This window comes from Danio rerio, chromosome 21 (assembly GCF_049306965.1).
Source record: "Danio rerio strain Tuebingen ecotype United States chromosome 21, GRCz12tu, whole genome shotgun sequence".
Lineage (NCBI taxonomy): Eukaryota > Metazoa > Chordata > Actinopteri > Cypriniformes > Danionidae > Danio > Danio rerio.
Genome location: NC_133196.1, coordinates 1,042,977 through 1,067,323, shown reverse-complemented (window position 1 = coordinate 1,067,323; position 24,347 = coordinate 1,042,977). Strand labels below are relative to the sequence as shown.

Genomic DNA, 24,347 nt, shown 5'->3' with positions numbered 1-24,347 from the left:
GGTAAAGGGATAGTTCTTCTAAAAAATTAGTTTCTTTCATTTTCTTTCCTTTGTTGAACATAAAAAGGTATTTTATTTTGAAGTATGTTTTCTGCAAATGTTATTTTCTTCCTACTATTGCAGTCAGTGACTATCGGTGGTCAACATAATTCAAAGTATTTTATTATTTGTTAAACATAAAAAGAAACTCTGAGCGGTTTGGAACCACCAAAAGTTGAGTATAAAGTGAATTTTTGTGTGAACTATAAAAATAAAAATAAATAGGAAAAGTGCCCTTTTTTCCACTTGAGCGCCTGTCTCTTAAAGTAATTGTTATTGAAACTATTATGTTTAAAATGTGTTTAAAAAATCTTTTCTAATAAATGTGTGACAGCTAAATTCATGTTTCTAATATTGTCTTTTTTTTGTTGCACAGAATTCAAGTAAACCATTATCAATGCAGTAAAATACACGTAACTCTCCAATTTGCTATAGCAGTGGCTTAGAATGCATTTTGTAATACACATTAAATTTTGCCACAAATATCTGCTTTCAACAATCCTACTTTTCCTAACCCTCTAAATGCAATTAGCGCAAACAACATTTAAATGATCATTTTGTTAGGATTTCTCTTTTCACGTTACACAATCAACGCAATCTGAGTAATACATGTTAAATTATCTTTTAAAATTTAAAGTGTTAAAATCTCTCTTTGGCTCTCGGCGAAGGCGGATGCATTTCCTCCCTCTCCGTCCCATATCTCTCCTTGCTGGCTCCTCTTGTCTTCTTCTTATTCTATCTCTGAGGCTCTCTGTGTCCTGCTATCCAAATGAATAAGGAATTATGGATTTGATAAACTGGTCTCTGAATGCAATTGACACCATGTTCTCGACGAGAAGTTTGGGCTCGGGAGAGTCCACTTGTCCTGCGGGGACGCTTGCAACTGTATACGTGATGGACGGGTGGGAGAAGTGGCGCGTCATTTGCCTGGCTGCTCTGTTTCTGGAGGATATTGAAGATATTGACCTATTCAGAACTTTAATAACAGGGTTTCTGCTGATGGGCTTATGCGGGGCCCTTCGGTATCAGAAACTGATAAAAGCGGTCAGTGCTGCTCAAAACCCCACCAGGCTAGCCGGCTTGATTGAAAGGCATATGGGTAGGGTTGCAAATCAGGATATGGTCCTAGACAACAACCTGGAAAACAACAGGGTGAAATTAGCGGCTCTGCAACAAGATTTGGCCAGATCTGGAGACGAGTGATGGACATTAAATATCTGTGAAATTGGCAGACATTGGCCTAAAGTTGAAGTATTTTCCTACTGTATCTCCCGGATAGCAAGATACGGAGACGCTCTGAAATTCCTGCACCCTGTCAAGGACACCTGTTTGACTCTACAGGCTCACGCACACACACATACACAACCGCAGATAAACAATCACCACCGATCCCCTCATGCAAACGCCTTCATGTGCTTTCACCCACTGGAGGGGATAGGTGGTCTGTGACCGGCGCCTCCATGGCTGCAAGACCAGGCGGCTGCCAGCCCTCATCAGACTACATCCATATCCCCTATTCCCATCCCACTTGTCAATGTTGTGTCTTGTCCGTGTGCTTTCTTGTGCTAGATTGGGCTGTTTTTCTTCCTGTCTCACTTTGCTCTTATCAAGAGCAAGGTTAGAGGGTGTTTTTTTTGCATTACACTCCTGATGTATCTTACTTGCCTTTCTAAATGCTACCCCCCTTGACCTGTCTTCCCCTGAAAATTGTGATGTTTGTGTACAGTCGGGCGGGTTCAATTTCACTATGCGAAAGTGTATGTGACAAATGAAGGCCTGATTTGATTTGAATTGATGCAATTTACAAATAAACCATGCTTGCAAATACCAAATGTACATTACATATTTTCAATTTAACTTAAAAAAATTATATAGATATACAAATACATTGCTATTTTACATATTGCGTTGCTGTTCCCTTCCATGGGAACTACAACGTGTGGCAAACGACCAATCACTCGGAAGAGTGAAAAAAAAAACGGGCCAGTAAAGGCCAAATGAATGATAATGATGAACGGATGATGGACACGGGTACCGCATCACAGGTCTAAGGGTCCAGCATGTTGATGAGGTGCTCACGGACAACTCTTGCTCTCACTGTGAGGGCATGGCTGTTGCACAGCTGAGATCATGGCTTCCAAGCCACCCCATTGCAGTTTGCACGCGGGCAGATCTGAGGATCACAGTGGGGATTTATCTGGGGGCTTCTGCCTTCACCTACCTTGATGGCTATTTCTCAGGCGGTGAGCACCACCACCTAGAGAGGTAAGCTGAGACCCCTGTCCAAGGCGGGTGGGTTATCTGTGTCTCTCACGGCCAGAGCCCCCACCGCTGCGAGCCATGCCACTTCTGCCCTGCACCATGGCACCACCTGGGTGTGTTCACATGGGTGGTTTTTCCCCAGGCTTATGCCAACAAGCACCTCACGGTGGTCAACTATGCTCTCATGACCTTTAAGTTGGCCGCCCATGACTAGACTATATTAGCTACTGTAGATAAAAGCACATTTCTGCTAGGCTTGGGCGGTGGTATACTGCGGGATCTAAAAATAGCAACGGTGTCAGTTTCAAAACCGCTATACCGTTATAAAAAACAATGCACTTAAATAGGAGACAAGTATTAAATAATAAATATCCTTTATTTAATGCCTACAAATGTGTATGCGTGATTGTCATTACGAGACAGTGTGGAGGAGACAGAGAGAAGGAGAGATGTGGTGAGGTGGCGAGTCGTGCACCAAATGCACGTATTTCCGGTTTCGACCGGTTTTAACGTGGTAAATGCGAACTAGAGGTCTTCATTCCCGCTGCTGTACCGCGGGGGCCGACAAGAAAGAGAAAGAGAGAGAGAGAGAGAGAGAGAGAGAGAGAGCGGTTCTGTGCGTTGCTTGGTTCTCTCTCTCTCTGTGTGTGTGTGTGTGTGATTGAATGAGAACGTCCAGTATAAGAAGAATACAAACAAGACAAACAGGTGACTGCGAACCTAAGGTTGCATAGAAGGTATTCAGTTTCTGAATGGTTTAGGCTTAAGCCAACAGTTCGGTGACGCTGTCTGAGCCTTACGTCATTATTTTTTTATTATGCACAGTAATACCGGATACCAGGGTAAAATAGGGAGGAGGCTCGACGGTATCAAAATTTGCATACCGCCCAAGCCTAATTACGACCCCTGATATAAATTTTCTACTTATTCCCATGTAATGGTAATTAATGGGCCTAGGGGACACTGAAAGGCTGCTCTCTTGGTAATGCTTGTGCACTCACGCTATGCTTAGCAAACTTCACATGAGAAGTGGGACTGGCTTAGCTGCTGTGGCGATTTCCATGCACACTTCCATATGGCTGTTATCAGACACACCTTGTAGTTCCCATAAAGGGGAACGTCCTGGTTATGAACATAACCTGTGTTGGCTGAATATTGAATGGAGACGTGTGTCTCGACTACTACAGCAGCTGAGTCTCCAGATGTCAGCTGAGTGATCGTCTCTTCAGCAGGCAAAAACTCTAATGCTCACTTTCCAGCCATCAGCTGATATACTCTGTTATTGACTAATCACTGACAGCTGTGGAGCTGAGCTCTGACAATTCATTTGGCATTCATTGGCCTGTTTTCTTACTCTTCAATAATTGGTTGTCTGGCGAACAAACTCCCATATTGTTGATAGACACGTCTCCATTCCCTATTAGGGGAATAAGGCTACGTACGTAACCAGTACGTTTTGCATATTATATTTGAATATGAATTTTCCTACTGATACGCTTCCATATTTGGTCTGTTTTTCACTGGTATTTCACGCTTTACATGAGATGAGGAAATGATAATGATTGAGGCTTATGGTGTGACATTTACATGTACTGAACTTTAATTATTCAGCTATGCCACTACACTGTAAACAATATCTGTTAATGGACAGTTTCTGCATTTTGTGTGTTTTGTGTTTCTTAGCAATGGAGAACTGCATTATGGGATGTTGATCTTTGCTTAGTCCACTTCTGATGTTGAAATTTCAACTCTGCAGTTTAACACAGTGACTTTTATTGACATTATAGTATTGTTAAATAATATTCAAGTCAATTCAATTCAGCTTTATTTGTATAGCGCTTTTACAATGTAGATTGTGTCAAAGCAGCTTAACATAAATGGTCATAGTAACTGGAACAGTGTAGTTCAGGTTTTAGAGTTTAAGTTCAGTTTAGTTCAGTTCAGCTCAGTTCAGTGTGATTTAATCATTACTGAGATTTCAAACACTGAAGAGCAAATTAAGTGTAATATAACGTATAAGAAATAATATTTAGAGAACTAAATGTGTAAAATAATTCCCAGTACTGGGTTGCAGCTGGAAGGGCATCAGCTGTGTAAAATATATGCTGGAAAAGTTGGAGGTTCATTCTGCTGTGGTGACCCCTGATTAATAAAGGGACTAAGCTGAAAAGAAAATGAATGAATAAACGAATGAATGAATGAACCTAATGTTTAGGTTTTCATTTCACATATAGTTGCATGAGTTTTTCTTTTCTTAAACAAATTAACTGCAATACAGCTCATATGAATGTTTTTGAAAGGGAAATTAAACTGTGCACCTTCTATTTGTCATTCTCTTTTTTCATCATTTAATTTTTTTTCTTATTAATCATTTTGCATATTTTAGTCTCTGTGTTTTTCAGTTTTGTAGAAGATAAATACATGGAAATACAAGCAAGGTATTTAAACAAACTAAGTCTATTTGCTTAAACAGGTGTGGCTTTACAGTATCATGCAGGATGTAAAGCAGGACAGAGCTACTGATTTCACTTCTTGAAAACTTGTCAGCGAGAGAAACAGAAAAATGACAAACAAAAAAGACAAGACACAGCAGGATAATGAATCTAAACATAAACAGATAAAAGGTCAATGGAACAGCATCAATAGTGGAAAACCAAACTGTAAGTGTTAAGGAGAATTCACTGTCTTATGATTTCATATTCATCATCTCTGAAATCTGAAAGAAAATCAAATGCTTATGCTTTTGTTTGAAATGCCCAGTTTCTAATGGTTCAGAAGGACGTGACCTGAAGAAAGTAATTCAGATGTTTCAAACACAGATGGAACAGTAAGTGCTGACTCACATACACATTAAAATACTAAAATAATAGTGTTGTAAGCCAACATTGGGTCAAATATGTACAAACCTAGCAGTTGGTATATAAAATAATTTAAATTCATATAAAAAAAAGATTTTAGGTTAAAACAACAACCCAGCATTTTTAAAGTGCTTAAAAAAAAACAGTCATTTGTGTGTGTTAACATAATGTGCTTTGTAAACCAGTGAAATATTTATCAAATTCAGTCACACTGAGAATTATGTTGTTGTTATTAATATTATTATGATTTTGTTTTTTATAGAAATAGTTAAATTAAAGAGAAATTAGATTATAGTGTTTTGTTTTTTATAGGGATGCACTGATACCATTACTGGTAATTTAACCATTGTGTATTGTACAAACTGACAACCTATTCATTATGTTTGTGGCTGTTTTTGTTCTATTGACTTCACTAATATTTGTCAAAAAATGAAAATGTTGACAATCAAAAAATGTGGGCCAAAAACAGCCAACAACACAGCCAAAGGGTAGTCAATTTGCAATTTTTAAAGTATTTTCCCAATATATGTGTCAAAATAACCCGGCAGAGGGCCACGCGATAGCGCAGTAGGTAGTTCTGGTTTTTTTCCCGACTGGGTCAGTTGGCATTTCTGTGTGGAGTTTGCATGTTCTCCCGGGTTGGCGTGGGTTTCCTCCGGGTGCTCCGGTTTCCCCCACAGTCCAAACACATGCGCTATAGGGGAACTGATCAACTACACTGGCCGTAGTGTATGAGTGTGTGTGTGTGTGTGTGTGAATGATTGTGTATGGGGGTTTCCCAGAGATGGGTTGCAGCTGGAAGGGCATCTGCTGCGTAAAATATGTGCTGAATAAAGCAGGTCGCACACCAGAAGCGCCGCGACACGGCGCGCACATGACAGTTTAAAGTATCACACACCAGACGCGCACATTCACACGTTATTTAACATGAAACTAATCAGATGGCGCTCTGTGGCACGGCTGAAATATGACCTGCGTCCTGAGTCGTGACTGGGCGCCGCCGACAGCCGCCGATTTGCGGCACCGGTGTGTGTACACTGATAGAAACCTATGTTTAGAATTCTAAAATGCATGTCGCTGTGTGTCGTTGCGCGACGCGTCACCGAGCGGCACTTCTGGTGTGCGACCTGCTTAAGATGGCGGTTCATTCCGCTGTGGCAACCCCGGATTAATAAAGGGACTTTCAAGAGTTCACACTTAGCTGATGATTGATTATAAGCAAGTTTGGCATGCCTTCCTGGGAGAGAGCCCTGAGGCCAAAAAGTCCTTGAGCCCTGGGCTCCTTCCCATTTGCAGGGTGAGAGGGGAGCTCTGAGCTCAGGTAGGTCTCGAGAACTCCACCCTTGATAAGAGCTGATGACTAAAATGACTGCTATAAAGAGATATGCTGCTGGATGAGAGTTTGACTGTAGTGCTAAATTTAGATTGATCAATTCACTTGTAGTTGCATGTTTTTGGAATGTGGGAGGAGACCGGAGAACCCGGGGGAAACCTAGCGAACACGGGAAAAACATGCAAACTACACACAGAAATAACAGAAACGACAGCCAGCCTGTTAAAGGACTAGAATCGATGATGTTCTTGCTGTGAGGCAACAGTGCTAACCACTGGGCCACCGTGCCACCCTATGAAGGGAAAGAAGGAGGTGTAAGGGTGGATTCATCAAATCAAAGATGACTGTAGTGAGAAACCCTGGCTCTTTATAGTGGGTTAGGAATCATCTGATTGGTCGATCAAGCATGCTAATGCAAGACCAGCCGTGTTCAATCGTTATCCCGTGAACATCTCAATATTATTAATAAACTTCTCAAGCCAAAAAGAAAATGAATGAATGAATGAAGCTGCTGAAAGAACAAATGAATAAATGATTTGGCTATAGATGTTTTCTTGTCTTGATTTGGCGTTTTGTTTTTCTGGAAATAAACATCAGTGAATAAACTGTGTTTGACTTCTGCAGGGATCAGACTGCTGCTGCTGTTTCTGGATGAGATCAGACATGAACTTCTTTATACCATGGAGAAAAAATCTCTTTCAGTCCTCATTGAAACTGTACTCGAAACTGTGAATTTCCCAAAGCCTCATTTTACATTACTGCTGAATTTTAGTTGGTTTCTGTACATCTTGTCTTGTAAACTGAAATTACAGATTATTATGCTTGTTTTTTAGGGGGAAAAAAAACTATACTTTTATTATGTTTTTTTTTTTTTAGATATATTTAGAAATTTTGGAGGAAAAAGCTTTTTTTATCTAAGCACTTTATCTACATAAACTATATATATATATATATATATATATATATATATATATATATATATATATATATATATATATATAATATTTAAAGATATTGTGTACTGTACTACATCATTGTGTGTGTGTAATAAGAAATGTGTACATATGTTTTGGAGCATGAGCTATTGACTTTAGAGCAGCTTTTAGTTCAATAGTGCAGTCTATTTCAGTTCATCAGAATATCAAAGCGCCAACAATGCACCTGCTTTTTTAAAACAGGACAAACACACGACCACACAAATGGGTGCAAATGCATTTGCTATTTAGACAACGTGGAGCAAAATGTGAAAATGAAACCTGCGCCATTCTGAAACTAGCAAAAAACACCTGTGCTGCACCTGCCGCATTGCAGTATTATATTGAGTGTATCTCCTTATGTTACGAAAACCCAATAAGATAACAAAAAAAAAAACATCTAGTTGAAGTCAGAATTATCAGCCCTCCTGTTAAATGTAAATTTTTTTATTTAATTCCTTAATTTTTTTGAACACATTTCTGCACATAATAGTGTTAATAACTCATTTCTAATAACTGATTTATTTTCTCTTTGTCATGATGACAGTAAATAATATTAGACTAGATATTCTTCAAGACACTTCTATACAGCTTAAAGTGACATGTAAAGGCTTCACTAGGGTAATTAGGGTAAAGTTAGGGGAATTAAGCAAGTCATTGTATAACAGTGGTTTGTTCTGGAGACAATCCAACAATAATATTGCTGAAGGGGTGAATAATATTGACCTTAAAATGGCTTTAAAACAATTAAAAACTGCTTTTATTCTAGCTGAAATGAAACAAATAAGAAAAAATATTACAGCAAACACTGTAAATAATTTATTGCTCTGTTAAATATAAGTTTGGAAATATTTTAAACAAATAATTATTGCATAGAAGGGCAAATCTTTTTGACTTCAACTGTAAAAAATAAATAGAATATATATAAGTGCATTATATTGTACTGCAGATGATTTTGCTTGACAGCTGTACTTCCCACTATTTACATCATCACTGATTTTGCTGATGTGCATCTTCTGTAAAGCTGATATTTATGATACTTCTTGTGTAAAGTGCTATTCAAATAAAACTGAATATAAATAACAGCAGAATGAAGATCGATCAGTGTAAAATTCATTACATAAAAGGATTCATAAATTCAAAAGATGAAGTCTTTGTGTTTGTGTTTGATTCTGTTTGTTTTGTTTATGCGAATCAAAATTTGTTTTCTTCCAATGGTCAAAATGAAACATAATAATTGTCCACTCTTCCCTGTTGATCACCCCTGACCTACTTTCTGCTGAATCTTAATTTCACAAACTGAATTTTTACAAACTGGATATCTACGGTCTGTGAATTCAAAACACCAAAAAAATGGTAAAGTTTTATTTTAAAAAAGTCTATAAAAAAACTCAGTCATGAAAAATTCAATTGTCTTAAATTTCAGATGTTCAATATACAAGTTATGATATTCAAACTTAAATTAAGAAATTCAACTTATAAAGTTGTCATATAAAATTCAGATTTATTAAATTACAATTGTCAATAATTCAAATGTACACAATTCAAATTCAGATTGTTTTGGCACATTTTTAGCTCCCTACTCAAGACCATGTCAAGCAGAGGCAGTTTCTTTTTCTTTTTGCTGCATTTTAAACTGACAATGTGTGAAGTAAGATAAACAAATTGAAAATGTGGAAACAAACTAGACTGCGGGTATTTATGGAGGCTTTCTTCAGGGGAAAAAGAGAAACTGAATCATAGCGCCATCTAGCGCTGAAAATACTATAAATATAATAATATAATATGATACTAAATAGATTTCATGTTGTTCGAGGGTTACATTCAGTTTCATGCAGATTTGCAATTAATATTTATTGGGAACACTTTACTTGTTCATATGACTATCATGAAACCTTATTAATCATGAAACATGGTAAAAAAAAAAGCAGGGTTCCACACAATTTCTTAATGTTGTCCTAAAACAAATCGATTAAGTTAACTTAATCATTTTTAAAAATTTAATTGGATTGGAATAAAAGTGTTAGTCACTGAGTTATGTTATATAATGTAATTCAGACCTAAGCAAAAAAAAGGGGAATCACAAATACGGGGACAGTTATCTAATGCATTTACAGTGTGAAATAAATGAGTACATTATGTTTAATGCAAATAGAGTTTTGATGTTGATGATAGAACTGAATATGATCATTTATTCCAATATAATTATAAATATAGTGCATGTGTTTGGACTGTGGGGGAAACCAGAGCACCCAGAGGAAACCCACACGAACACAGGGAAAACATGCAAACTCCACAAAGAAACACCAACTGACCCAGCCGGGACTTGAAACAGCGACCTTCTTGCCGTGTGGCTAAACACCGCACCACCGTGCTGCCCATGTCTGGGAAGTAATATAGTTGTACTAAATTATATTACTTATATTACATTATATTGAATTAAATATATATATATATATATATATATATATATATATATATATATATATATATATATATATATATATTCATTTTCTTTTTGGCTTAGTCCCTTTATTAATCAGTGGTCGCCACAGTAGAATGAACCACCAACTTATCCAGCATGTTTTTTACGCAGAAGATGCCCTTCCAGCTGCAACCCATTTCTGGCAAACACCCACACACACTCATTCACACTCATACACTATGGACAATTTAGCTTACTCAATTCACCTGTACCGCATGTCTTTGGACTGTGGGAGTAACTAGAGCACCCGAAGGAAACCCAGACAAAAGCAGGGAGAACATGCAAACTCCACACAAAAACACCAACTGACCCAGCCAAGGCTCGAGCGACCTTCTTGCTGTGAGATGACAACACTACCAACTGCGACCACTGCGTTGCCTATATATATAAGTTACAATTTAAAAGTTTTTTATTAAGATATTATTAGTGTCAGAGTTGCCCTTTATTAACACTCATGAAATGAGGGTTATCAAAAAATATATATATTTATTTACAATACAACTAGGAATGCTGAAATACAATACCAGACAAGAGACATATAAGACATAATAAACTGAAAACAATACTGGGGTGAAACACCGGTGGAATTAATAAACGACAACACTGAGGAAAAGCAAAACATAGGAATCACATGACACAACACATACACATTAAACACAAGATATGGGAAACACCTATGTTCTGTGTGATCTCATGCTACATTCCAATACCTAAACAATTAAAATTGAGTAATTATTAAACAACGACTCTCAACTTCACAGTCTTTAAATTTTCAAAAACAAATTGAATCTATTTTTAATATTATTCTATCATTTGTTCATCTCTTAAAAGTATGACCAAAGCCATAGTAAATGGAAACTCAAATGTGCTAGCCTGACGGACGAGAACAAACATCATTGGTTCTCATGTCAATTAAGCATGCTTGTGCTCTATGTATGCTCAATCATGAATGTTTATACCTGAACAAAGTAAATTAAATTCATGCATACATTAAAATTATAAACTTTTTGAAGTAAAGATTTTTTTGGACTTTTATTTGATAAACAAAAATAAATAAATAATTGTAATAATATATAAATTTGTTTTCAAAAGGTGAATGAAAGCTTGGGTAAAAGACGGCAGAATATTTATTTTTTGTATTTGTGTATTTTGCTTTGTACAAAAGCATTTACCATGTTTGCTGAAATACAGAAAAAAATCCTTAGTTGCTTAATTAAAAAAAATAGACAGTTCTATACACATCAAAAAGTATCAGTCAAGGAGTTGCAGATAGGTCAAGTATCCTTTCTACATCAGCTGCAGTAGAAAATGCCTAAGACAAGAACTACAATGAAGAGTTTTTAATTATATTTCAGTTGTTAGGACATTAATATCGTTATAGAAAATAAATATAATGTAAATTACCAAAAATAATTAAGCCTTTCTGTGTGTTGAGTTTATATATCATGTTTGATTAACTCACCTTGTAATCATAGAATATCTGTATGAGAAATCCAGCTCTACTCACATGCAGTTCTTCACAGGTTCAGCACTGAAATGGATATGGATATCATGGAAGACATGTCGATTAGCCAACTGTACTCAACAAAGTAGCATTACAATACAATCCAACAACAGTGAAATTTTGCAAGCACAGCGTTAGCAAAAATAAACATTTTATTAAAGCCTACATTGAAGGCATATGCTATTAAAAGCTAAAGCTAAAATTGGCAATGAGATGATGACCATTTCATCATGCTACATAAATCAATAGGCTTACTACTTTGTTGTTACTTTGCAAACAAGCTTATAGCCTATATCATATTTAATTTTCATATTCTGACTTACCTTGTAAACAGGGAATATCTGTATCAGAAATCCAGCTCCACTCCATGATGCAGATGCAGTTTGCACATTTAGGGATTCAGCATTTAAATAGGCATAAAACACTTAGACCCAATCCCAATTCTCCTCCTTAGCCCTTCACCTTTCTCCTACCCTTAATTTTGCACATTCACGTGAAGGGGTAGGGGTGTCCCAATCTCTTTAGCTTGAAGGCGTAGGGCTAAAGGAAAGGGGAATTTTAACGGGAGATTTTTCAGGAGCACACATGAAACCAAGGAGTAGGAAAATTTCCCAGAATACACCAGCCACAATGGCATTGTTGCTAAAACCCGAAAGTAAGGAGATCCACGCATTAGTATTTTTTTGTCATTATTACCAATTTTTACAACAAACAAACACGTTTTAATATATTCATAACCGCGTACATGTTTTACAGTCATGCTTTAAAATAAATAAATAAAAATCACTAAATTTGACGATTTATAATCCATAATCATAGCTCCTCCACAGCAGTCCCACAACATTCTGACACTCGAATACCCTGTCAGTAAAGTCTAGTGGCTGGGAATGAGCTGTTTACAGTGTCTGCTATAATGTTATGCTGTATTTGGTGTGTTTATATACACATGATGAATATGGCCACTGTGTAAATGCCCAGTATAGTTATGATCTTATTGCCACATTAGATCATCGTGATAACAAGATCTATGCCTTCAGTGATTTCCTGAAGATAAATACCAATAAATAACTCAACTACAGCAGCCGCCATTGTCTAATCTCATATGAAGCAAGAGGTCATGATGACATATGATGTTGTGTACTGGTGCTGTAGTGCTGTCCCAATTCATAGGGGTAAATTCTGAAGCCTTTACCCTTTACACTTGGTTTTAAGGTCCAAGGGCAAGGGGTAGGTGTACAAAAATAGAATTGGGATTGGGCCTTACAATATCAGAATCCAGATAGCCTATTGTCAATCACAGACGCTGTTGTGAAAAAGGAGACAAAGGTGCACTCACCAGTTAAGTCACAGTAAAGCGATGGGTGAAAATCCAGATGTAATGGCTAACGTCTTCTGTTAAATTTTGTCTTTGTCATTTCATCAACGGTAAAAAACAGCAACACACTGCCTTTAAATATACAAATTTTGACGTAAATTAACAGCACTTTTTAGCAACGAAAATTAAGTTTTAATCATTTTAGTTCATGTTATCTTACAGTGCATTAAATAATGTTTGATTGGTTATTTTGAACTTGTTTTTTTAAGTTAGGCAATTTTATAAGGTGATGTTTTAATCCGTTCTAAACAAGTTTTAGAGTTAATAAACACTTTAGGTTACAATTACAAATCACAAACTGCCAGTTTATTACCTGCCTATTATTAAAATATTTACTGTTTATTATTAGTTGCAAAGTATGATCTAATTTTTCTTTCCCAATCTTACCCAAAACCTACACCAACTTCTACCTTACTACCTATTAATAAACAGCAAATTAGTAATTTGTTAATGTTAGTTAATGGTTATAATACTGTGAATTGTGACAAACTAAAGTGTTACCAAGTTTCTTGCATAATAAGCATGGTCTTTTGGAGAATGGAGAATCTTTTTGTGTTGTTTCTGTGCTGAATTTTGTAAATAATCTGCAGATTTCTGTGAAATGATTTTGAAAGTATGAGCTGAAAAGTTTTAATGATATATATTTTTTAATAATAAAATGGTAAAAACAGGCAAACTTTTATTTTAGGTTTTATGTATGCTAATTTAATGTTTACAGATTTACAAGAGTCAATCATATTGAAAGGTCCAGCCAGTTAGTCCAACAACGGTGTCTGGTGGATGAAGGTTTACTGTGCGTTCAGTCTTTCCAGTGCACAATTATAAATTAGTTTAAATTTAACTCATATCTGACTCCAATTTTAATATGAGATGGTTTAGAATATGAATATATTTATCTTTTATTTTATCTGACTCCAATCATAAAACATTAAGAAGATTATTTCAATATCTACTTTAAATTAATGTTTGGAGTTTTATGGTTTTAACTCTTATTCAGGACACTAATTCATTTAAGGTTCTATGTCGTTCACAGTTACACACGCTCAACTGCTTCTGCTTTGCTCCTTGTTTTTTTTTTTTTTTTTGAGCTTGACAAGTTCGAATTTGTTTGTTAAAGTCAAGTACTGTATCCTGTTCCTCATTGGTTTTTTGGTCTTATGTCTAGTTCCTTGTTTCTTTTGTTCCTTTTCTTTCTTGTTCCTTTTTTTTCTTTTGTTTCTTTTTGTTAATAGCTTTCCTGTACTGGAAAAAAGCTTTTATTCATCCAATTAACTAATTATAGGGTAATGGTTCACATCAAAATTTGATCAATTGAGCCAATGTAAATAAATAATTTGCCATAAAACAATATTTTTTAAGTCCATGAAAGTAAAAATCATATTGAATTTTTGTTTACAGTTTTTTGGATTGCTTTCACACAAAAATTAAAAGTAGTACACTATTAGCAAAACCTTACACACAAGTATCAAAACATCAGCCCATATTTGCACAACTATAATCACATTGTCAACCTCATACTTGTTGCAAAACTCTGCACACAGTGATTTGCAAATCATTAAACACACTTAACATACATTACACACTAAAATCTATCATGAAGTCACTTCCTTGCAATACCAAAGCACGGACTGTCAAATTACTGCACTGTCCAACCAATTGGTTCAACACAGTCGTCAGGTGTGCAAACACTTGTTTGATTATTTGTAGACACAACAATCATGTGTTTAAGCACTATAAAATGCCAGTTTCAATGAAAACCATCAGGTCTCAACATCAACACTGGCACACACCATAAAAAACAACATATTCAAATGAAGCAAATTTATGGAGTGCCTTTAGAGCACAATTTCGAAAGGGTGAAAAGACTGCGGTATGATTATGCAGAGGTATGTATTCACTTGTGATCTTACAGTCTCATAATCTTTTACTGTACTGTAATACTCTGTTCTTCAGGTAGTTTTACGAATGGATGGAGAGGAGATCCAGCATGAGTTCATTTATGTAGATGATGGTGTGTTCAACCTGACGAGAACACAGAGTAGAAGAAATATTGGGCACAGGGCTATAGTCAATGTCCCAGGGCAACTTGGGGGAAATATACAGTAACACTTTGTGCAGCCATTACAAAGAATGGGGTCCTCCACTGCCATGCCCATATGGGCCCTTACAACACAGCACATATACTTACATTCTTGGACCAACTGCAGAACATAACAGCAGCAAATCAAATCAATCACATGCAATACATTGTCGTCTGGGACAATGTGTCTTTCCACCGTTCTGCTCTGGTTCAAAACTGGTTTCAGCAACATCCACATTTCACTGTCCTATATCTTCCAGCATACTCTCCATTCCTCAACCCTATAGAAGAGTTTTTTCTGCATAGTGGTGGAAGGTATATTATCTCCTTCTCCAGGCTGAAGTACCCCTTATCCAAGCCATGGAGGAGGCCTGTGACCAGATGGAAGTAGCACCAATACAAGGACGAATTCATCATTCAAAACATTTCTTTCCAAGGTGTCTTGCTAAGGACAACATTGCAATGTTGATAATTCTCATGTCAGATCCAGCTAGGTGAAGAGACAATGTCTAACTTACAGTTCAATACGTAAAGTGAAATGTTACAGTACTTTGAATCTTCATGTAAACATGTTGGAAATGTTGAGGAATAAATGAGTTTCTTCAGTGTGCAGCATTGTTCTTGAGTAGTGTTTGGTGAATTTACTTTATATTTGTACTTTGTTGATGGTAGCCTACTCTAATCATAGGCAAGCAGAAGTGCCAAAAGTGTTTTAGGTTGATCACAGCAGAGTGTAACTCGTGCAAACAGAGTATGGTAAATGTGAAAATGTGTTTCTTATTGTAAAAAAAGTGTGTTTTTTAAACATAAGTGTAAAGTTTTTACAAGAGTGTTTAATTATGCAAAGGATCTGTAGTGTTTTGCTAATTGGGTGTGTGGTTGTGCTAATTGTGTGTACTGTTTTGAAAACACGGGCCCTATTTTGAAAATCGTGCTTAAGCAATCCAAAAAAACTGTAATATGCATGCACTGGCCTGTGTGAGTAACTGTAACGAAGGGTCTGACACAGAGGGATCCATTTCCAGTACGTTTAATAAACACAGTTTAATAACAAACACACAGTATACACTGGTGCATGAACTCACATGATAGGCTGGCGGCGGGCGTTCGTAAGTCAGTGTAGCAGGCGGGGTCAGAGGCAGGCAGCGAGAATCAAGATCGGGAATACAGTTCAGTGTTCAAGGCAGGCGACAGGCAAGACAAGGGTGAGGAACAATACGGGTTGGCAACAGGAGATCAGGCAAGGGTAAATAACGCTCAGAAATGTCAGCAGGGCAGAACAAGACTTTGCAATGAAGTGTAAGTGAGAGCTGCTTATATGTGTGTGTGAGTGATGAGGTAACGAGTCTCAGGTGCAGTGTAATCAGTGGCTTGAATGGGTTGTGGATGATGTAATGCTCAATAGTCCGGTGATGGTGACCTCTGCTGGCCAGCGAGGGGAATGAATGGGACCGAGTCGGTGACAGAGCCCTCTTTCTTCGAACGGCTCTTGACATGAGAGGGCAAACGACGCCGGGGTCTTCCACAGGGACAAGGGGCCGGCATTTCCGGATGTTGGAGATGAAATTCTCTTAACAGAGAAGGGTCGAGAATTGATCCATGATCGTTCCTCCGGACCGTACCCCTCCCAGTCGATCAGGCATTGAAGATGTCCACCTCGGCGTCTGATCTCAGGATCTCGTGGATCTGATATGCCTCCTCTCTGTTGACAATGATTGGTGGGGGACCCTGTTCACCGGCTGCCACCTCCCCATCCATCTCGGCTGGACCCGCAGCAGGCTTGAGTAGGGATACATGGAACGTGGGAGAGATGCGATAGTGATTAGGCAGAGTAAAACGGTAGGACACAGGAGATATTTGTCGTTCAATTTGAAATGGACCAACGTAACTGGGACTGAGTTTTTTGCAGTGGAGTCTGAGGCGAAGATCACGGGTGGATAACCACACCCATTATCCAGGAGAGTATGCCGGGTTAGGGCGCCGATGACGATCAGCCTGTTCCTTAAAGCATCTGACGGCGTGTGACAGGTGGGTGTGGGCAGCGTTCCAGGTATTTTCACAGCGTTGGAACCAATTGTCAATAGCTGAGAGTTCTGAGGGCTCCCCAGACCAAGGGAACAGTAGTGGTTGGAAACCAAGTACGCATTGAAATGGAGTTAGACCAGTTGATGCTTTTCTTAAAGAATTTTGAGTGTACTCAGCCCACATAAGGAACCTGCTCCAATCCTCTTGATTTTGGTGGCAATAGGTGCATAGAAAGCAACCTATCTCTTGGTTGAGACCTTCTGTTTGGCCATTGGGTTATGGGTGATAACCAGAGGTTAAGCTGATGTTTACATTGATATTTTTGAAAAAGGCAGATCATACTCTTGATGTAAACTGTGGACCTCTGTCAGACACAATATCTTCGGGCATACCATAGAATCAGAATACATTATTGCATAAGAGTTACGCTGTTTCCACCGCCGAGGGTAATTTGGGAATTGGGATTAATCTATATGCCTTGGAAAATCTGTCAATGACCATAAATGAATGAAGTCGACTGCTATGTGAGACAAGGGGCGATGTGGAATGGCGTGTGGTTGCAAGAGTCCTGCGGGGCGATGACAAGAGTGTTTATGCATGTTGCAAATGGTGCATTTCTTGATGAACTTTGTGATGTCTCCTTTTAAGGTGGACCACCAGTAACGGTTCTGGATGAGATCGAGCGTACCTGTTATGCCTGGATGTCCTCAGCTGGTATTAGAGTGGATCTCCTATATGAGTCTTTCTCGTATTGACGAGGGAACAAAGGTTTCATCTGCTGGACAATCTGGTGGTACAGGGTGTTGGTTTAGGGCTTGAGAAATTTCAGTTTCTATATCCCAAGTAATGGGGGCAAGATGAGCAAGTTGTCGAGAATGGATTGGTCCTCCTCCTTTATAACCTCCTCCTCACAAAGTCGAGAGAGTGCATCTGCTTTAATATTCTTGGAACCTGGAATATATGTGATAGAGAAGTCAAAGTGAAGAATAGAGCCCATCTTGCCTGCCTGGGGTTAATTCTTTTGGCTAAACGAATGTACTATAGGTTCTTGTGGTCCGTGATTACGGTAAATGGGTGTCTGGCTTCCTCTGGCCAATGTCTCCACTCCTCCATGGCCGCCTTTATGGTGAGGAGTTCTCGATTGCCCACATTGTAATTCTGTTTGGCTGAGTTGAGTTTGCGTGAGAAAAGGGCGCAAAGGGGTGAGGAGAAGGGGTGAAGGGGTGAAGAAAAGGGGTGAGGAGTATGGCTGGATCTCCTTGTCTCTGTGATAATACAGCTCCTATGCCAGTATTGGATGCATCAATCTCCACATCAAAGGGCAGATTAGGATTCGGGTGACATAAGATTGGTGCCGTGGAAAAATGGGTTTTTTCATCCATTGGGACTCCCTCTGAACCGATAATATATCCTAGGAAGGAGATGGAAGTCTGATGAAATTCACATTTCTCTAGTTTTGCGTAGAGTTGGTTCTCAATAAGTCTCTTCAGTACTACTCTGACATGAGTGATGTGTTCTTCTAAGGAATTTGAATAAATCAGGATGTCATCAATGTAGACGATTACCCACTGGTTCAACATGTCTCGAAATACCTCATTTATGAAAGCTTGGAAGACGGAAGGACTGTTTGCCAGGCCGAAGTGCATTACGAGGTATTCATAGTGGCCGTTGGTGGTAGAAAACCCCGTTTTCCACTCGTCCCCCTGTTTTATCCTGATGGGGTTATAAGCATTACGAGAAGCCAGTTTGGTAAAATACCAGGCTGAGCAAAATTGTTCCAGAGCTACTGGGACCAAAGGCAGGGCATAGAGGTATTTGACTGCGATTTCGTTCAAACCTCTATAATCGATACATGGGCGTAAGCCTCCATCCTTTTTACCCACGAAGAAGAAGCCAGCAGATGCGGGGGATGGTGAGGGGCGTATAAATCCTTTCCTCAGTTCCTCTTGAATGTAAGTATTCATGGTTTCATTTTCTGTTTGAGACAGAGGAAAAATTCTTCCACGAAGGGGTGTTGTGCCAGGAATTAATTCAATGGAACAATCTTACTCATGGTGAGGAGGTAGCTTGGTGGCCTTCTGTTTATTAAAAGCTTTGGCTAGGTCACTATAAACCTTGGGAATATCTGGATTCAATGAAAATTTGACAGTTGTGGATATGACGTTGAGGTGCATGGGGATAATAGAATGCAGACAATTGACAACACATGATATACTCCATCTTATTATCTCACCCTCTCTCCAAGAGATGTGGGGGTTATGGGTTTGTAACCAAGGCCATCCTAGGATTATAGCGTGCTGGGGAGAGTATATGATATAAAACTCAGTCTGTTCTTCATGGAGAGAGCCTGTTTTAAGAGAGAGTTTAGGGGAGCGGTAATTTACAATTCCTTCCTCCAGGGGGCGTCTGTCTATGGTCGTGATTGCTAGGGGAGAATCACAAGAGGTTAATGGGATAGCGTTGTTAATGGCAAACTTATAATCCATGAAATTACCTGCAGCTCCTGAATCAATCATCGCCACTGACTAATTTGTAGTATTGTCAAAACACATAGAGATGGGCATAGTTAGAGTTTTTTAGTACATGAAGTAAATGTGGCTGAACTTAACGATAGTGTTTTGAGTGGAGGTTTGTTTGAGCATTGGATCTTGACATGAACAGAAAGACCGCAATACAGGCACAAATTATTTTTGAGGCACCTTTCACGCTCTTCAACAGACAGCTGGGTACGACCGATCTGTTCACTGGTACCTAGAGATGTAGATGTGACGTCCTGTGCGGGAAAGGGGGAGTTTAATAACAAACACACAGTATACACTGGTGCATGAACTCACATGATAGGCTGGCGGCGGGCGTTTGTAAGTCAGTGTAGCAGGCGGGGTCAGAGGCAGGCAGCGAGAATCAAGATCGGTAATACAGTTCAGTGTTCAAGGCAGGCGACAGGCAAGACAAGGGTGAGGAACAATCCTGTCACATAACCAGCAATCTGTTCCTGAAAGATCGCTGGCATACTACACGTCATTCAGGAACTACATATCCGAGCGTGCCTTTGCACAAACCAGTCACCATTAATCCCACACAGCTGAATATCGTCATCATCAATTGTTTGGACTATTTATAGACATTGCACACACCAGTCAATGTGGAATCTTTGTTTGTCAGTACCTGTAAAGTTTCAGTGAGTGCCGTCCTGTTTATAGTTTTTCTAGTTATGTTTTGATGATTGTTTTGTAACTTTTTGTACTTTGATCACTTTTTCATTAAAAATTGCATTTGGATCCAACCTCTTGTCTTTGCTTTCTTGACACCCGGTGACAAATCAAATGTCAGCAGGGCAGAACAAGACTTTGCAATGAAGTGTAAGTGAGAGCTGCTTATATGTGTGTGTGAGTGATGAGGTAACGAGTCTCAGGTGCAGTGTAATCAGTGGCTTGAATGGGTTGTGGATGATGTAATGCTCAATAGTCCGGTGATGGTGACCTCTGCTGGCCAGCGAGGGGAATGACTAGGACCAAGTCGTTTACACATATATTGTTCACAGCCACTCTGAATATTCACTCTGACATAGCAAGTGTGGCTTAGTAATAAGTATAATTCCTGCACGCCGCTGGGCAAACCATTACTAGTGGCGTAGCGCAAAATGCATGGCCCCCCAACATGGTGCACTGATGAGCCCGCTGATGAAGGGGGGGGGGGTTGGTTGTAGTCGGTGGAGTGTGAGAGTGAGGAGTGGAACAGGAGGGCGGGGTGGAAGCGTTCACAAACTGAGGAGCGATCACAAACTAAAAAAAGGGGTTGCGACAACGCGTGGCCCCCGTCCACTATGCCCTTGAACACTGCATACACTTCTAACTGTTGAATGACATGGACTAGTGAGTTGACTGTTGTTGTGACGCGTTGCACGCGTTCACGATTTCAGGAAGCATGGCTTTGAAACACAGTCCCTCCCCTGTTGTCCAGAAATAATGTACTAACTAATGTAGTTATCATTTTGAAAGATCACCTACTGCACCTTTAATTTAGGCAATATTGTCCAAAAATGAAAAATTAATTATAATAATGTGATAATAATATTAATCTTATTATTAACAACTTATCAAACAAAGTAGCTATACTGCTGTCTTGTTTCAACAAATCCACAAAAAAACAATCAATCAATAGAAAAAAAAGATGGATTTGTCCATATTTTACAAATTACGCATTAAATCTGGATTAAAAAACCAAGCAGTTATTGGTATTTGAGGCCAGGAATGTATGTAAACAACCACACCTATACAGCATGTCCTGACTTGTGGACTCAACTTGCAGGAAATGCAAATGCAGGTAGAGTTAATCTTGTTGTCTTATTATATACAGTCTATATTGCATTCTTTCATTTTCTTTTTGGCTTAGTCCCTTCATTAATCTGGGGTCGCCACAGCGGAATGAACCACTGACTTATCCAGCATATGTTAGCTAAGTTAAGCTAAGTTAAATGAACTAATTTAACAAAAAAATCGGGAAGTAATGGATCATTCACCAAAATATTGAAAATGTACTCTCAATTTATTCTTCCTGCAATGGTTATAAACCTTGATGAGTTTCTTTTTTCTGTTGAACACAAAAGAATATATTTTAAAGAATGTTGAAAACCTGTAAGAGATTCCGGAAAATACTATGGAAGTCAGTGGTTACAGGTTTTAACATTCTTTAAAATATCTTCTTTTGTGTCCAATAATAAACTCATAAAGGATAATAACCACTTGAGGGAGAATAAATAGTGAGTAAACTTTCATTTTTGGGTGAACTCTGATCCACTTAAATCACAGTAGATTGTTTTTCTAACAAATTAAATCCACACAGAATAAAAGACATGCTAAAACTCCTGTTGTCTAATACAGCAAATATTTCATAATTTCTGTTCAGAACAGTAGCTGTAACGTTAGTAAATAGACTGTATTGTTCGGTGTTGCTTTTATGACTGCTTTTATCACATCTGAAAATATATACTTATTAAATCATTAATTAATATATAATAGTTACAATGAGCTGTATTCTGAAAACATATATATTGTGTAAGCTTCATGATACATTGGCATTAAATCATGATGATGAATTGTGTTTGCTAAAGTATTAAGTTAGTTGTCACGTCAGATGTCTTGAAAAAACAAAAAGGTCATATGAGAAGGGTGTGTTCTGTTTTGTTTGTGCAGTTTCAACAATAGTGTTTTATCATCATGCCATGATGGCATTTCTGTTTTTTACCACTGCTCAGTCTGAAGTTTCACTTTAACATTTTATGGGGGAGAGTGAGAGAGAGGAGTGTCTTCTCTATAAAAAGAGAATGCTCTATAGATATGACATTTGTCTCACACAAGCAGCTGGACAAACTGTAAGTAGACAATGTTCACTAAATCTCTAAATGATGGTGTTATTTTGATTTAACCGGCTGAAAAACAAGACGATATGTTTGTTTTTTACTTTTCCTGTAGCCGCACTCAACACAAAGAGGAGACATGGCCAGGAGCTGCCCTAAAGATGCATGTTCAGTACAGTATACATTTCTAACAGTAAAAACTATTTGTCTTTTTAAATCATGCAAAACGTTCCCTGTTGCCATTGCTTAGTGAAAATTATTTATTTTGTTTCACTTTTAGAGTTGTTGATGTGTCTAAGAGTCTTCATCTCCTCTAATAAAGTATTATTTTTGGTTTCAAATGTAACAAAAACACAAAACAACAATAAAGGATCTGGTGAAAAACAGGCATTGATCATGTGATCAGCAGTCTGACCAGTTCCTTTTTATAACGCCTGACTCGCACATCAAATAAAACAATCCCCAGAATAAAACAACTGAACTCACAAATAACCACACGTCCTGATTAAAACATACTTTTGGACATGATCAATGTTTCACAGTGAGTGCTTTGGATATCACTACATTTCCTGTCACCACTAGTGATTTATTTTAACACTACTTTAAATAATGCATGTTTGTGAATGAATACTTAAAAAAGTGAACGTCCCAAATAAATATAACATCGCTCTCATGAATCACCCCAGTCTGAGACAAAATCAAGGATTGATCATTGTTAGTACTGATTTTACACTATAGTTGTGCAGTATTTATTTATGTTTTGTTTTTAAAATATCAACTCATAAATATGAAAAAAACTTTAGATACCTACAATGATTTTTACAGTTTCTGAAATTTCATTTGTATTAAAATTGTTATCTTTCTAAAACTTTTTAATGTCCCTGTTTACTAAAATGCTCTGTTCTTAAAACAGAAATGTGATTACCTATATATATATATTTATGTTAGTGCTGTCAAAATTAACGTGAACGCATGCGATTAATTTTAAATAATTTACACTTTAAAAAAATTTACGCAATTAACGCAGTTGCAGTTTTATTTTTTCCTTTTGTGGCCACGGACAGACAGATCAATATATTCCTGTCTATTCTATCTAGTTACCCATCTGTCCATATAAATATACTTTTGTTTTTGTTTACTTTTAATCTGCACCATGGCCCGCGGCAACTTCCTCCTATGCTGTTTCCTTAACCTGCATGTCTTTATTTTACAAATGATAAAGAATGTCTGCTTCTAAAGCTCTATGAGGGGTGTCATTCATGTATTTTTAGATGCACTCGGTCAGAAGACAAGCGCATGAGATATCATGACATTGTGTTTTTGATCCTTAGCATGATGTTGGCTTATAGTGACAATAATATTTAAACAATATGGTTATTATAATGATATTTATACATGACCAAACTAGTGTGCAACTTAAGCAACTTTTTACATTTATTTTTGTAGTTCTACCCAAACAAATATTTGTTGCATTTTTTAATTGTTTAAGTACATTTGATTGACAATGTGAAATCTTTTAGCTATGTTTGATGTTTCATTGTTGAGTTAAACATTTTTAGGGTCTCTGACACATTGCTTTTATTATTTATCTTTATTTTATTAATCAACATTAACTGTGTGCGTCAGCAGGCAGTTTTTGTCATGTTTATTATTTATTAGGCTCCCTCAAAACACACAGGCACCCACATTTCCAGTGTGGATTATAATTTTATTTTAATAATAAATAATAAAAAATTTAAGTTTTTAATTTGTGAACTCTCGTTATTTCCTATAAATGGCATTTGTGCTGTTATAGAATGGGATTTGGTAAACATATTCAAGGGCGTGCACAGATGGGGAGCATTTTAAATGATATAGTGGGCCACTCTGGCCAAAAATGCCAGGGCCGATTTTTTTGTCCCAGTCCAGCCCTTCAATGAGATGAATTTTTGTATTCAATACATTATTATTATTATAATTTTCCATATCTATAATACTTGTATTTTTTATTTTATTTTATTTTTTATTTTTTGCAGTGCACTTAGAATCCAACATGGAAATCAATGTTTTCTTTATT

At 37.6% G+C, this 24,347-nt stretch overlaps 1 long non-coding RNA gene across 1 annotated transcript; it reads left to right on the top strand.

Moving 5' to 3' along the window:
* Window positions 1-4,828: 4,828 nt before the first annotated feature.
* LOC101883584 (uncharacterized) lies at window positions 4,829-7,413 on the top strand. The gene is made up of 3 exons (XR_225204.6): window positions 4,829-4,961; window positions 5,062-5,128; window positions 7,117-7,413. It is a non-coding gene; the product is annotated as an uncharacterized lncRNA (long non-coding RNA).
* The last annotated feature ends 16,934 nt before the right edge of the window (window positions 7,414-24,347 follow it).